Source organism: Triticum urartu, chromosome 3A (genome assembly GCF_056163025.1).
Source record: "Triticum urartu cultivar PI428250 chromosome 3A, HENAU_Tu73, whole genome shotgun sequence".
NCBI classification, from domain to species: Eukaryota; Viridiplantae; Streptophyta; class Magnoliopsida; order Poales; family Poaceae; genus Triticum; species Triticum urartu.
The window spans coordinates 253,458,757-253,476,110 of record NC_141875.1 but is presented as its reverse complement, the minus strand read 5'-3'; the positions used below and the strand labels follow the sequence as shown (position 1 = coordinate 253,476,110).

Below are 17,354 nucleotides of genomic sequence, written 5' to 3'. Positions count from 1 at the left end.
AACTACAACATCATCGGCAAAATCGCTAACAAGTAGACAATCTGCCCAGATTCACAAAGTAGCAAAAGTAGAGCTCGATTGACTCAAGCTAGGGTGCTCCATAATTGCAAAAAAATACATGGATGGATAGAGAACTACAAGATTAACAAAACATCCTTACTTATCATCCTCAAAAGAGGCACGGATCAATAGAAAACAACAAGAACATATGGCCATATGAAATAAACAGCCCAAGGACTTGGTGGAATTGCTAAGTCTCTGAAATCAGCACTACCAAGTGCCTCACTTTGCAAGCTTGCACTAGTCACCAGACACATCACAAAAATACATGGGTTACACCTCTGGAAAGATGGCAAAACCCTTAACAAAACATATGTAGAGCTCATGGGCATATCATGCACACAATAATCATGGCAAAAATGACAAATATGCAAATGGAGTAGCAGATCTGACAAATATCTCAAGTAGCCCTCTTCTAACAGCATTTCGGGCATCAAGATGAACTCAAATGAAAATGACGCAATGGAATGAAATGATGTACTCTCTAAGACGAACAATTTGATATGCTATATGCCCAAAACGGACCTACGGATGAGGAGTTACGATGCGATGAACAGGAGCAAATAATCTGCAGACTTAGCAAAAAAACAACCTCCCAGATCTAGGGTTACACTCCGGCGCGCGGACCGAGGTCTTCAGCGACGAACTTTAGCTCCAGCGAGGCGTAAGGGCGTGGGGGCAGCCAGATCCGGGTCGGGGCGGCGAGGTCCGGTGGCGGGGTGGCCGGATCCATCGCCGGGCGGTGAGGGGGCGACGAGGGGGGTCGTGGAGGAGGCGTTGGGTGCTAGCGGCACGCTGCTCCGGCGATGGCCGCGGTGGCCGGAGGCGGCGAGGCTCACGGGCAGCGCGGAGGAAAAGGGACGACGGCGGGCGGCGGCGCGCCGGTTCGGGCCGCGGGGGCCAGATGCGGGCTCCCCGGGCCGGCGGCGGAACGGGCGGCTCCCCGCCATGTGTCGGCACGTGGTTGGGCGGCGGTGGCGGGCGGACGCTGTCCGGCCTCGTCCGGACACGTCTGGCGGCGGCGGCGGATGGATCTAGGGTTTAGGGGGGAGGGGAGACCCGTGAATTTCGGAGGGGGGGGTGATATTTATAGGCATAGAGGGAGCTAGGAGTGTCCAAATGAGGTGCGGTTTTCGGCCACGCGATCGTGATCGAACGCTCTGGATGATGAAGAGGGTTTTGGGCCACTTTGAAGGGGTGTTGGGCTGCAACACACATGAGGCCTTTTCGGTCCCTCGGTTAACCGTTGGAGTATCAAACGAAGTCCAAATGATACGAAACTTGACAGGCGGTCTACCGGTAGTAAACCAAGGCCGCTTGGCAAGTCTCGGTCCAATCCGGAAATGTTTAATCCCCACACACGAAAGAAAGCTAGAAATGACCACCGGAGGAGAACGAAGCACCGGAATGCAAAACGGACAACGGGGAAAATGCTCGGATGCATGAGATGAACACGTATGCAAATGCAATGCACATGATGACATGATGTGAGAAGCATGACAACGATAACAACACACGGAGACAAAAACCCGAACCCGAGAAAATAAAATAACTTAACGCTGGAAACGGCAAGAGTTGGAGTACAAATTGGGAAAGTCATATCCGGGGTGTTACACCCTGCCACCAAAAAATGGCCACCGCACCGCACTCAACATCTTGGCCATGGGTTCATCCAAGGCTCCACCGTCCTCCACAACTTCTAGTTTCTAGTGAACCACAAGAAGATATTTGGAAAAACACAAGGATGACAAAGCACTGCCAACAGAAATAGGTACTCCCCTTTCCTTATTCATGCAAATCTTCCGTCTCTGCTCATACCATATTCATCCCACGAAAGAAACTAGTTGAGTGCTTCTTACTGCATCTTCTTTGTGATGCTAAATGCACAAGGTTTCCTCCCATTTACTATTTCACCTTGTCTAGAGGTCAATACCCCACTAGGATTTCAATTCCGGGTCAGTTGAATCTCAACTAGAAGAAGCAGCACCCGCTTAGGCACGCAGAGCACCTAGTCCGCCTGTTTGCCAGGGAAGCGGTGCATCAGTGTCTATCATAGGGGTGTGGGGCGCAAGTGCTGCTTGCGCCCGATCTGGAGGTCAGCGAGGCTTGAAGGGATGGCTGGGGGAGGTGTCAGGCACGATGGTGCGGTGAGGTCGAGGGGAGGGCGGGGGCGGGGGACTGGGCCGGTGGTCGCTGGCATTTCGAGGAACACTAACTGGCTGGAGGTAGATGAAGGAGATCTGTCCGTTCTTTGTACATCAGACGGTGCAAAAAAAATGGATTGACCTATTTGTTTTCAGTCAACTGTTATTTTCATAGGACCACGAGCATCTGCATTTCCGAGCCAGCCCTGTGCTCATATTTCAAAATCCTAAAATTTAGTAATTTTGTGTGCCATGCATGCTGTAGAGCTATCATTTGTATCCCTTCATTTATTTCTCATCGACTTGCTATCTGCTAGTACTTTTACACTGTACTACTTGTGCACACACTTCACCCATACTCACACTATTGTTTTTTATGCATGGGGATTTCAGACTCTGATGCAGTGTTGATGAATACACAAAAGAAAAGACAGAAGTCGCTCTAGTGTAATTAAAAGATAAGCACTAAGCATTTCAGCTTCTAAAGGGTGTAGTATTAGCAGATGGACACAGTAGACATAGCTCTACAGTTGATGATCGCAATTTCCACACACAACCATCCCAGGTGCTTGCTTTAACTTCACGCTGTCAAATGTGGTTGCATGTTGCATATGGTGTCTAGCTTGTATTGCTTCCAATTTGGTTAAATTGCATCTACTTACTTTACACATTATACCTTTTCTAATGACATGTCTTCCTGTTTTTGGTACATACTACATATGTCTATTAACAATGTTCGTACATCAAACTAATGCTCTTTTGTATCCCTCATCAATCACTTATGATGACACAGTCACCCAGTGGGTTACTGTGAGATGCACTACTCATTTAAAGAGTGCAGTGTCATCCTCCCCACATGATTCTCAAGAAACAACAAGGCTAAATGAAGATAGTTAATGTAGCTCTATAGTTGATGACTGCAATTCCCCTACACCACCATCGCAGGTGCTTGCTCTTACTTGGCGGTGTGATATTTGGTTGCATGTTGCATATGGTGTCTACCTAGTAATGCTTCTAATTAGGGTAAATTGCATCTGCTTAGTTAACACATTATACATCTGAATATGACATGCCTTCCTGTTTTTGGTACATACTATGTGTTTCTATTAACCATGTTCTTACATCAAACTACTTTTCTTGTGTATCCCTCATCAATCACTTCTAACGAGACACCTTCAAGTTGACAGTGTAATATTAGTTGCATCTTGCATATCATTTCAAACATGTATTTCCTCTAATTTGTTGAAGTGCCACTTATAATGAGACACATCTAACTTGGTAGAGTGATTTTGGTTGGATCTTTCATATGGTGTCTAGATTGCATTGCTTCCAATTTGTTGAAATGCCTTCTACTTAGTGTTTTTCGTACATATTCCATCCTCCTATAATGTGGTTGCCATACATAAAAGTTGCGTTCGTCAGTATCATGCATCAATGAATTTGGAAGTGCGAATTTAATTCCTTTTCCTTGTGTGTTTACTTGACAAGGCAAAATCTAAAAGGACGAAGGAACGGAATGATGGTGGTCCTTTGGAGCAACCGAAAGAGATGATCTCTGCAGATTCTCCTGCTACTCCTACTGCAGTGCAAGTTCCAAATCTCATCTCCCCTACACCACAACCCCAGGTTCTTGCTCTAACATGGCAGTGTGATATCTGGTTGCATGTTGCATACGGTGTCTACCTTGTAATGCTTCTAATTAGGGTAAATTGCATCTGCTTAGTTTACACATTATACCTGTGAATATACATTCCTTCCTATTTTTGGTACATACTACATCTATCTATTAACCATGTTCTTACACGAAACTACCTCTCTTCTGTATCCTACATCAATCACTTACAATGAGACACCTTTATTCGTTGCATATTGCATATTATTTCTAGCATATTGCCATGTATTGCACCTAATTTGGTCAAATACATTTATGAGGCCACCCTTTTAATTTGGCAAAGTGATATTGGTTTCCTCATTCATATGGTTTCTAGCTTGCATTCCTTCTAACTAGTTCAAACACCTTGTGCTTAGTTTAAATTTTTTACATCATACATGTCAATATGTCATGTCGTCCTGTTTTTCATACATATTCCATCCTCCTATGATGCAGCTACCTTACATGAAAGTAGTGTTTGTCAGTATCATGCATCAATGAGTTCTGCAGAGCAAATTATATTCCTTTTTCTTGTGGGTTTGACTTGATAAGGAAAAATCAAAAAAGAGGAAGGAAAAGAGTAAGGAAGGTGGTGATGGTGGTCCTCTGCAGCAACGTAAATGGAGCATTTGTACGGATTCTCCTCGTACTGCTCGTGCATTACAAGTTCCAAGTCTCCGCTCCCCTACTCCACCATCTAAGGTTCTTGCTGTAACTTGGCAGTGTGATATCTGGTTGCATGTTGCATATGGTGTCTAGCTTGTATTGCTTCTAATTAGTGTAAACTACATCTGCTTAGCTTACACATGATATGTGTGAATATGACACGCCTTCCTATTTTTGGTACACACTATATCAATCTATCACACGATGTTCTTACATGAAACTTCTCTTCTTGTGTATCCTACATCAGTCACTAATGATGGGACACCTTTAAGTTGGCAGTGTGATACTGGTTTGCACCTTGAATATGATTTGTAGCATGTAGCTCTTCTAGTTTGATGAACGCCACCTATGACGAGACATTTCTAACTTGGCAGAGTGATATTGATTGCACCTTCCATATGGTGTCTAGCTTGCAATGCTTCTAATTTGTTGACGTGCCTTCTGCTTAGTTACCACATCATAGGTGTGAATATGTCAAGCCGTACAGTTTTTCGTACATATTCAATCCTCTTATCATGACTTTGCCTTTCATCAGAATAGTGTTCATCAGTATCATGCATGAATGAGTTCTGAAGAGCAAATTTTATTCCTTTTTATTGTTGGTTTGACCTCACAATGCAAAATCAAAAAAGTGGAAGGAAATTGGTAAGGCATTGGATGATGGTGGTCCTTCCAAGCAACCGAAACAAAGGGTCTCTAAAGATTCTACTTCACCATTCTCCCAACAAGATTCACAAGACAACACAAGGCTAAACAGTCAAAGTAGTTGTGTAGATCATGAGCACATCTCCCCAACTCGAACATCGCAGGTGTTTGCTCTAACTTGGCACTATTATATGTGGTTGCATGTTGCATATGATGTTTAGCTTGTATTGCTTCTAACTTGGTTGAATTGCATGTGCTTACTTTACACATAATGCCTGTGAATATGACACGTGTTCCCGTTTCTAGAACATACTATATCTGATCACACCATGATCTTACATCAGACTACTGTTCTTGCATATCCTGCATCAGTCACTTATGATCGGGCACCTTTAAGTCGCCACTGTGATATTGGTTGCGTCTTGCATATGATTTCTAGCATGTACTGCTTCTAATTTGTTGAAATGCCAGACAGTTTGACTTGGCAGACTGATATTGGTTGCATCTTTCGCATGGCTTCTAGCTTGAAGTGCTTCTAATTTGTTGAAATGCATTCTGGTTAGTTACCACATCATAGGTGTGAATATGTCACATTGTCCTGTTTTTTGTACATATTCCATCCTCATATCATGTGTTTGCCTTTCATCCGAGTAGTGTTCGTCAGTATCATGCATGAATGAGTTCTGGAGAGCGAATTTTATTCCTTTTCTTATCGGTTTGACTTCATAATGCAAAATCAATACAACTAAAGGAAATTAGTAAGGCAATGGATGATGGTGCTCCTTTGGAGCTACTCAAACACATGGTATATATAGATTCTACTCTGCCATCCTCCCAACAAGATTCGCAAGACAACACAAGGCTGGACAGTTAACGTAGTTGTGTAGATGATGAGCACATCCCCCCTACTCCACCATCATAGGTGCTTGATCTAACTTGGAACTGTTATATGTGGTTGCGTGTTTCGTATGATGTCTAGTTTGTATTGCTTCTAATTTTGTTGAATTGCATCTGCATAGCTGACAATTTATACCTGAAACAACCACTTACCCATAAGACACATTTAACTTGGCAGTGTGATGTAAGTTGCATCTTGCTTTGTCTTCTAGCTTGTACTACTTAAAATTTCTTGAAATGGAACTTATGATAAGACACTTTTTACCTAATAGTGATATTGGTTGCATGTTCATATGGTGCCTAGCTTTCATTTCTTATAATTTTGTTGAAATGCCTTCTTCTTACTGTTTTTCATACATACTCCATCCTCCTATTGTACGTGCAAATATGCAATGTTGACTTTTTTGTATATATTACATCCTCCTATCATGCGCTTGCCTTATATGAAAGTAGTGTTCGTTTGTATCATGCATCAACCAGTTATGTAGAGCTAATTTTATTCATCTTCTTGTGGATTTCACTTCATAAGGCAGTATCAGAAAAGAGGAAGGAAAAGGGTAAGTTGGGGGATGCTGGTGGTCCTCTAGACCGATGCAAACAGAGACCCTCTAGATTTGCCACTGCTACTACTAATGCAGTTGAAGTCCCAAGTCTACATAATGAGTTCATCTCTCGTACTCCACCATTGCAGGTGCCTGCTCTAAGTTGACAGTATGATAATTGGTTTCATGTTGCATATGTTGTCTAGCCTGTATTTCTTCTATTTTGATTAAATTGCACCTAGTGAGTTTATACGTTATACATGTGCATATGGCATGCCTTTGTGTGTCTAGAATACACTGCATCTATCTATCATACCATGTTCTTACATCAAAGTACTGCTATTGTGTATACCGCATCAGCCACTCATGATTGGGCGCTTTTAACATGGCAGTTTGATAGTGGTTGCATCTTGCATTGATTTGTACGTTGTACTGCTTCTAATTTTTCGAAATACCACTTATGACAAGACACTTTTAACTTGGCAGAGTGATATTGGTTGCATCTTTCATATGGTGTCTAGCTTGCATTACTTCTATTTTCTTCAAAGTCCTTCTTCTTAGTTTACACATCATAGCTGTGAATATGTCATGACATCTTGTTTTTCTTACATATTCCATCCTCATACGGTTGTCTTACATCAAAGTATTGCTTGTCTGTATCATGCATCAATGAGTTCTGAAGAGCGATTTTATTCTTTTGTGTTGTGGGTACGGCTTGACATGGAAAAGTCAAAGAAGAGCAAGGAAAAGAATATATTAGGGAATAGTATTACTCATCGGGTGAAACAGAAAAGGATCTGCCCTCGAGATTCTGCTGGTACTTATAGTGCAGTAGAAGGTCCAAGTCCATCGGCTAAATCTACAAACACAGTATCACCTGCTCCACAAGCTGCAGCATCCACTTCAACTGTACTGGCATCTCAACGAGTTACTCGTTCGTTTTCTCCGGAACTGGCCAGTTCCCAAGCTGCCTTCACACCTAACACTACTTCCGAAGCACTGCTGACACAACAGGAATTAGCAAGATCAGATGAACCTCAAGAGCATCAACACCAAGACGGTACCTGACTAAGTCAAGTTGAAGTTGCATGCTCCTTTATATGTACTCTCACAGTTTGATGTGAACTAACACTTTCCATATTCGTTGTTGAACTAACACCACGGCACAAGCGGAAATAGACATCAGGGATAATGCTTGACATATTAACAAAATCTAAAGGAGGAAGAATAGGGATCCATGTTGAGGCAGTATTTAAAAAGGCCACGTGATGCTAAAGAGTCAGCCAAGTTAGTATCATAGGCAGCCATTGTCGTTAGATGTCATGCACGTATCGTCCCAACATGGATCCAGTACAGGAATGAGAAAGACAATACCCAGTTTAACACCTTCCTTGACCATTTATCTGTAAGTAATGTTATTCATCGCAATTTGTAATATTGTCTTGCTTTGTCCCATACTTTCTACCTTCCTACTAATAAGACTGACATTCTTTTTTCAATAGATGAGGTACAAGTTGGATCCAAAAGATGATGCAACTAAACAAGGATGAACTCATGTTTTTCAGTCTACTCTGCGACAGTATCGGTACCACCTTAGAAAAGCTCACTTTGAAGGAAAGGCTAACAATGAAATCGCCCAAGCATCTCTAGTGGAATATATTACAGATGAAGACTCGATAGCCCTTGTTAAACACTGTCTGATCCAAAGTATCAGGTAGGGTATATGTATTTGATCATATCACATATTGAACTTGTATTTATGTATGTGCCTTACAAGTGTATCTTCTTCTAGGCTAACTGTTGGAAGAACAAGACCAACCATTCTATAGTGAAATTCCAATAGACAACAGGATCTCGTAGCTATATTGCACACCGCGAGTCTCTGGTAAATAGCTTCCAGTTCCTTATTTTTTCTGTGCCATATTATTGTATCTATATTGACTTGTTCCAAATACAGAGGAAAGCCCGTGCGGACCAAAAAGAAACTGAACCGAATGCAGTGGAAATCTTCAAGGATTGCCACACTAGGAAGATGAAGGGCATGAGCACACCAGTTCAAGCCGCTGTTGTAAGTCCTTACTCCTCATGCCTTTGAACTGCTTGTTATTGTGACGTGTTCATTTAACTGCTTGGTTTGCAGACAATGCTAGTTACTCTGTTCACTTTTATACACATCTGTCTTAACGTATCATTTCGCCATAAACGGTTTAAAAGAGATGAAGGATATTCTTTTGCTCTTGATTTGTAATCGAGTTATGATGTTCGCGTGCCCACACAATGATACAATAGCCTATTTGTTTTATATCTGTTTGCCCATGATATGAATGATGTCATACTATGTTCATCCTACTTTAAACCATTTCTCTTTATCCTCACATGTCGATGAATGTGAGGAAATATGTTCTGAAAGTGATTTTATTATGTAGTTGGCACTACAATACATGCTAATGTATTACAGTAGTTCACCAAAATAAGTTATCTATAAGTGTGAAACCTACTTTTTTTGTTTTTGTCTCATTACTAACTTATCTGGTACACTAATATACAAGTTCAAACTTTCAGCAAGCTATGGAACAAATGATTCAACAAGCACAACCACCTGAAGGTGACGAGGCTACCATAGGCACAATGTCACCTCTTGCTGCAGTGCATTAGTATCTCTCCACAAACAGTGCAAAAAGCACCTTCCTGCGTAATTCCGGGTTGGTTGTCAAGGTAACCTCGTCCAAAACGCCTACTAAACAAAATCTTCCGGCTAGACAGAGTGATATATCTTTGCTCCAAACACAAGTCCAATCTCTAATGGACGTCGTTTTAGAAACAAGAATAATGGTTGACAAATGTCAGCAAGATGTGAATGGTTTTGAAAGCAGACTATCAGACATTTGCTTCGTTGTTCAAAAGCTATGGCGGAAAAAAGGGGAAGATCATGCTGCTCCATCAGATTCTATAGCCCGAAACATTAGCACTCAGGTCAAATGATATGTGCTTCTATACATCTGATGGTGCTTTTATCTGCAAGGACTGTAAACTTTATGCCAACAAGCCTTTTGTTGTATGGTTGGAATTTATTTTGTTGTGATACAACATTTATGGTGCTGCCAAAGGCTACGGAAATTACGATGCTATTTTTGTATAGTGTAGGTTTATCTTAGTAATGTATTCGGCTGAAAGCTTCGTAGGAGCCCAACATGCCAACATTCGTCGGGCCCATTGCAATTGGGCTAAAAATGATTATGGGTCTTAATTTGCATGTAGCCTACTAAAAAATCTGGGCCTAAATCAGCATAAGCTTTCATATTTTTTTGGTAGGCATGTGCCCACGATGGGCCTTTAACAGGCCTAAACATAATTTGGGCCCTCAGTAACAATAGGTCATTAACATGTGTAAATATCTCAAGCCCATAAAAAACATGGGCCTTTAATAGGCCAAAAGTGAGATTGGGCCCTGATTATGCCAAATAACCCACTGGTCATTAGTAGGCAAAATGTATCTCAGCTCGTGCTGGCCCATTGACAATGTGGATAATTCACAGGCCGAAATTCAAACGGGCCATAAATGCGCTGCCCTACTACATGGGCCTTTAATAGGCCGGAAGTTCGGTCGGGCTTGATTAGTGTCAGTTTTATATGGGCCATTAATAGGCCCTATGTGATGTTGGGCCACATATGGACCATGGATTTCATCCGAAGTTAACAGGCCGAAAATCACAACAGGCTGAAAGTGGCCCAAATTTATAGTGGCCCTCTAACAGGCTGAATGTCAGACATGGCCGAATATGACCCAAATCATTCACAGTCGTTTATGGGCTAAAAGTTTCAATGGACTATAAATGGGCCCAAATGAAGCAGGACCTTTAACAAGCCGGAAACACACCGGGCCGTAATTCGGCCCAAATACTTAGCAGACTGTTAACAAGCCAGGAGTGACCATGGGCCACGATGATGACAAGTTTAGGACGGGCTGTTGATGGGCCAATTTGACACTAGCCGTACGGGCCTTAACTGCGAATGGCCCGTCTGCAAGCAGGTCATTAATGGGTCCGTCCGCTAATTTCGACTAGGCCAGCCTTTTTAACCTAAATGGGCCACTGTTTGGCCTTGCCACATGTCGACGTATAATAGGCTCCTTTGGTCCATTGAGTGGATGACATCTATCCCAACGGTGAGCCGACATGTGGTTCCTCTGGCCATTCAGAATTTTACAGGTGGAAAATCCCCATTGGTCTGGGATATTAACGGGTTATCGGATCCAAACCGGAACCCAATAGCTTAACGGCGACCCGTTACGGTGGATGACACATGTCGGTTACCCTTGACGAAAGAACTCCTATGACGCGTGATTTATCATCATGGAAGTGGACACTTTCGTGATGATAATTTTGGTAATGTCATGGAACAGTTCTACGACAGCACAGGTATGACTATCTTGATTCTGTCATAAAATCGCCATGGATGTACATGCATGACAAAAAACGTGATCTACTGTGACAAACACGTATCATCACGGAAGTCTTTTTTTGTAGTGCGTGCAATATTATTATTATCCACACCATTCGGTCGTGCAAGTGAAAGGCAATAATGACGATATATGATGAAATGATTAAGATGACGAAAAGCTGGTATGAAATCGACCTATCTATTTTTTGTAAATATGATTAGTTCATCGTTCTTGATTCAGCCCATTATGAATGAAACATGTTTGCAATGACAATTAGAGATTATAGTTACTCATGCCATGCTTAATTAGCTAGGAGTTTATAATGGTTTACCTTGCATGCCAACATGCTTTTCAAATGGTTGTGATGTAGTATGATTGGATGGTATCCTCCTTTGAATGATTTGAGTAGCTTGACTTGGCATAGGTTCATACATGTAGTTGAAACAAAATCAACATAGCCTCCACGATATTTATGTTCATGGTGATTTATATCCTACCCATGCTTGCACTCAATGTTGGTTAATCTCAATGAATGTTTATGACTGTTGTCACTCTCTAGTTGGTCGCTCCCCATTCTTTTTCTAGCCTTCACTTGTACAAAGCGGGATTACTGCTTGTGCATCCACTTCCATAAACCCAAAGTTGTTCCATATGAGTCCACCATACCTACCGATATGCGGTATTTACCTGCCGTTCCAAGTAAATTTGCATGTGCCAAACTCTAAACCTTCAAATGATAATCTGTTTTGTATGCCTGAATCGCTCGTGTGGCGACAGGGGGTTGTTAGTGTCTTCCATGCTAGGTGGGTTATTCTCACGATGAGTGGACTCTGCTCATAATTCACGAGAGAATGGCTGGAAACCGGGATGCCCAGTCCCATCCTCAAATCAAATTATAATTGCAAACAAAACTCCCCAAGGATTGTCGTTAGTTGGATGGTACCCGTTGTTTCGGACCAGCCGTGGAATGTGCTTGTTGGTGGTGGGGGAGTATAAACTTTACCATTTTGTTTGGGAACCGCCTATAATGTATCCAGTATGGAAGATATCGAGATATCTTGGTTGTTATGTTGACAATGAAAGCATACCGCTCGAAATATTATTTATCTCTGTTTTAAAAGCTCGAGCTCTGGCACCTCTGCAAATCCCTGCTTCCCTTTCTGAAGGGCCTATCTATTCACTTTTATTGCTGAGTCATCATCCTCCTATAAAAAGCACTAGTTAGGGAGCACCACTGTCATTTGTATGCTTTGTTATTAATTTATATTGAGTATGACATTGACTGGATCTCTTTTACCATGAATTATAATGTCTAGTCAGTCCTTAATCTTTAGGGGTGCTCTGCATTTATGTTTTGCGGTCTCAGAAAGGGCGAGATACCATTTTGCTATATCATATCATGATTGTTTTGAAAACGTGTTGTCATCCGAGATTTATCATTATTGCTTGCTAGTTGATTATGCCATTGATATGAGTAAATATGAGGCCTAAATGTTATTGTGAATATCGTTAGTTCATAATCCTTACCTAATATTAAAGGACAGAGGCTTTCATAGTTCTCCATAGGTCGCCTCTTTATATCCGTTGATTTTACGTTAACTATAAAGATTGATGGCTGTGATTTAAAATAGGTATAGGTCTAGGTCATCTGTCTTGGGTCTGGAGCTCCAACGGAAGGTGGGGCTGCTAGAGGCCATGATTGGGGATTAGAGGAGGTAGAGGGGTGGATGTGGGAGTGCAGCACGTCACATCGTACCTCATGCGCCTGTTCCTCGATAGAAGAGAGGAAGATCCAGATGGTGCGGTTGGAGCTCGCATTGACGAAGAGCTGGCCCCGGGTGTGATGGAGGACGGCTCGTGCAGGAAGATGGGATCCTCCTAGTCGAGCAGGTTACTGACCTCAGGCCATTGATGGACTCGCTTCACCATCACCGCCGAGTTCCAGATCGATCTCCTCCTGGACCTATCCACCCCGTTCAATTCTTGTGCCGGCTATCTCTTCTAATAAGCGTCGTGACCCAGCTGGGCGCTCTGACTCCTGTCTGTGCAAGACCTTACTCCGTGACCTACCTCCTCACTGCAGCCGACGACCGCCGCCAGGTCGCTGCCTCCGCTGGACGCTCCCCTTCTTTATTATTTACCACATGTCATGAAGAATCATTAGGATAGCACAACAAAATGATGCGTACGCAGCAGAGCCAGATTAGCACATAAAAACACAAATCCTTGGGAGGCTGCTCGTGTTTGATCTTGCAGTTACAAGTTGCAACTCTAATAGATTATCTATTGGTGATCTATCCTCCATATATATATTGTGCTCGTCTGGTCGACAGTTTGTAGTACAGAGAATCAAATAATTCATCGAATCTGTTACATGGAGAACATTCCGTGAATTATGGCAATTAGCAGAGTAAGTGATATCTCATCACCTACTTAATCTTGAGTTTCTTTTTATTTCAAAATTTTATCCTTGCATCATCATCTACTTAGATTTAGTCTTCACTTTGAAGTTTGGGTGAAGAGTTCTGCTTAAACATCTTTTGTGATTGCTGGTGATTAGGCATGTGTGATGGATGTCGCGTGCTCGGCGTTGTCACCAGACTCACCACCATGTCGCTCTGTCAGGGCGGGCGCATTACCGCAATCGTGGTACAAGGCTGGCAGGCTGCACCCTGCACAGATGGGCGCCAACTGCCCAATATTGCAATCACAGCTGTAGGCAGCACGAGCATGGTGTCCATGAAGACAGCGAGAAGCAACATCAGGTTAGGCGAGGTAGCTGTGGAGAATCTTTGGTGTATCTTGACTGTGTTGCCGACATATCTGATTACCGGGGATGCACACATGCAGCCTCCATAGGTGCCCTTGAAGATTTGCATTGAAAAATTCATATTCTATCCCTGGACCTGATTGATCTTCTTAGGCACATCCCTGTTTTAAGAGTAACCACCAGTCACCACTCATTTAAAATTTGTTTGGAATTGTAAAAAGGCATGAGCATCTCATTGGATGGATCAAATTAGTTGCGGCTTGAACATTCGCCACTCCCCCAATTTCAATGTAGGCGCTGGAGAGTATTTACTATTCTGTGCTCTAGAAGCTAAGAATTCATGTCGATGCCGACTGTTAAGTGCTTCTACACTGTCTTCTGATTTTTAATAACTACTCCCTCCGTCACATAATATAAGATCGTTTTTGCAAGCTAAAACTGCTTACAAAATGATCTTCTATTATGGGACGGAGAGAGTACTAAACCGACCTGAAAAGAGTCAAAATCTGTTTTGTATTATACCCCAAAAGGTTTGGTGAAGGTTTGACCTTTCTTGAACTACCTGTTGCTGAATCCATAAATAAGATGAACCGAAAAAGTGGTATTAGTTTAGCTACATTGCTCACTCTGGATAGTACCATAAAAGACACTTTGTATGGTCACAAGCTTTCCTTCCTCTATCTCTATCGTGTGATTTTCCATTCGGGAGTTTGAAGTTGAGCCCCATCTAGACATCCTTCATATTTCTCATGCTATGTTATCTTAGTGGAAAAAATCAATAGTTGATGGAGCCTATGATTAGCTTTTTCCCAAATTATTTTGTAAAATTTTCAAGTACAATCATAAAAGTTACACTTCTCCTTGGTCTGGTTTGAAATATACATATTGAGTAGATAGGTTTTAGTGATTGAAAACTGAAAGATCGGGAAAAAATTGGTATACATTTTTTATTTTTTACTGGATATTCCATTGTCGTAAAAATTATGTTTTCAGTCTAGAGTGGTCTTTTGGTGAGGATAATCATGAATTCTCCTGGGTTCATGTCCCGATATTTGGCTGTTGTAGAATATCAGACCCGTTACTTATTTGAAATGTGGTATCGCCACTGTTATTGCTGAAGCTAAATAATATATTTTACAACTACCTAAATAGATAGATATTTTGTCTTCTATTACTAACCTTTTGATTCCCAGGTCCCAAGAAAAAAGTTGTGCAAGTGCAGCCTCCATCTGGGTTTATTGGTCCCCTTCATATTTTGTGCCAAATTATAAATGTAGAATTGGATAAAAAAACTTAAGTTGCATGTCACAAAACATATGTTTGTTGGATTCATATTCGAAATAGGTTTTCAATGATACTATTTTTGGTGATTTCTCATTCCATGTGCCCATAAATGTTTCCGCACCTGCGAGAGCGAGTGGCGTCAGTAGCACCCTGTAAAGCGCACACTGAGGGCATGGTGGAATCCAAGCACCGGGTGATTGCAAGGGGGGCTAGGGAGGATGCATCGACCAAGTCTACCCATCATGGCCATGTTATGTTAGTAAAGCAAATCATTGTCTCTTTGCCCATAACAAAATATTGCATACATTTTTTTAGCTATTTGTGAATATGGTCTAATATGAAAGGACAATTCTTCTTCATGTTTGGAAGCAAATAATCAATATTGTTTTAGGACATACTTATCGACTAGGGGGCATGTAATGATTTTTTTCTGTTGCAACACACGGGCATATGTGCTAGTCTTTGCTAAAAACCTGAATGCTGGCTTTACATATTTGCAACAACAAGATCAAACAGATTTTGTAAAAGTTTTTCTTTATCACTTTCAGTTTGTCAACTGAATTGCCTGACGACAAGCAACAGGTTAAGCTTGGGGAGTTGATACGTCTCCATCGTATCTACTTTTCCAAACTCTTTTGCCCTTGTTTTGGACTCTAATTTGCATGATTTGAATGGAACTAACCTGGACTGACGTTCTTTTCAATAGAATTGACATGGTGTTATTTTTGTGCAGAAATAGAAGTTCTTGGAATGACCAGAAAATCCATGGAGAATATTTTTGGAATAAATAAAAAATATTGGCGAAAGAATCAACAGAGGGGTACCCACCGGCTGTCCACAAAGGTGGAGGGCACCCCCCCCCCCCAGGGCGCTCCCCCTGCCTTGTGGGTCCGCTGGACCTCCACCGACCTCAAATCCAACTCCATATATTCACGTTCAGAGAGAAAAAAATCGGAGAGAAGGATTCATCACGTTTTACGATACGGAGCCGCCGCCACCTCCTGTTCTTCCTCGGGAGGGAAGATCTGGAGTCCGTTTTGCACTCCGGAGAGGGGAAATCATCGTCATCATCAACCATCCTCCATCACCAATTTCATGATGCTCAATGCCGTGCATGAGTAATCCCATAGTTGGCTTGCTGGACAGTGATGGGTTGGATGAGATTTATCACGTAATCGAGTTAGTTTTGTTAGGGTTTGATCCCTAGTATCCACTATGTTCTAAGATTGATGTTGCTATGACTTTGCTATGCTTAATGCTTGTCACTAGGGCCCGAGTGCCATGATTTTAGATCTGAACCTATTATGTTTTCATCAATATATTTCTGTTCTTGATCCTATCTTGCAAGTTATAGTCACCTACTACGTGTTATGATCCGGCAACCCCGGAGTGACAATAGTTGGGACACTTCCCGGTTTGACCGTAGTTTGAGGAGTTCATGTATTCACTAAGTTCTAATGCTTTGGTCTGATTCTCTATTAAAAGGAGGCCTTAATAACCCTTAGTTTCCATTAGGACCCTACTGCCATGGGAGGGTAGGACAAAACATGTCATGCAAGTTCTTTTCCATAAACCTATATGACTATATACGGAATACGTGCCTACATTATATTGATGAATTGGAGCTAGTTATGTGTCACCCTATGTTATAACTGTTGCCTGATGAATGCCATCCGACATAATTATCCATCATTGATCCATTGCCTACGAGTTCGTTTCATATTGATCTTTGCTAAGTTACTTCTCTGTCGCCACTGTTACGATTGCCACAAAAATTCTACTTTTAGTTTTGCCACCGTTACCGTTACTTCCATACTACTTTGCTACAAAATATTTTGCTACGGGTATTAAGTCTTTCAGGTGTGGTTAAATTGACAACTCAGCTACTAATACTTGAGAATATTCTTTGGCTCCTCTTGTGTCGAATCAATAAATTTGGGTTGACTTCTCTACCCTCGAAAACTGTAGCGATCCCCTATACTTGTGGGTTATCAAGATGCCAAGTGCAAGGTTTATAGGAGAACGAGTAGTAGTACTGGTAGTAGTACATACTATATGAGGAAGAAGGCAACAAGAATGTATGTTTTGCGTGACAGTTTCTTCTTACATGACATACTAGACCTAGTGGGGCCTCATTGTTGTATTGGGAGTATCATACAAGTACGTACCATAGATGGCACGATTCGGAGTGGTGGGCAGCGGGAATAATATTTGGAGCTGCTTAGTCTTAAACCCCATGAAGAAGTCCCTCGAA

The 17,354-nt window shown here is 41.9% G+C and overlaps 1 long non-coding RNA gene across 1 annotated transcript; it reads left to right on the top strand.

Annotated features, from left to right (window-relative positions):
- Positions 1-12,723: 12,723 nt before the first annotated feature.
- Positions 12,724-16,392, top strand: LOC147979373 (uncharacterized). Its single transcript, XR_015599704.1, has 3 exons — positions 12,724-13,456; positions 13,607-15,355; positions 15,834-16,392. It is a non-coding gene; the product is annotated as an uncharacterized LOC147979373 (long non-coding RNA).
- The last annotated feature ends 962 nt before the right edge of the window (positions 16,393-17,354 follow it).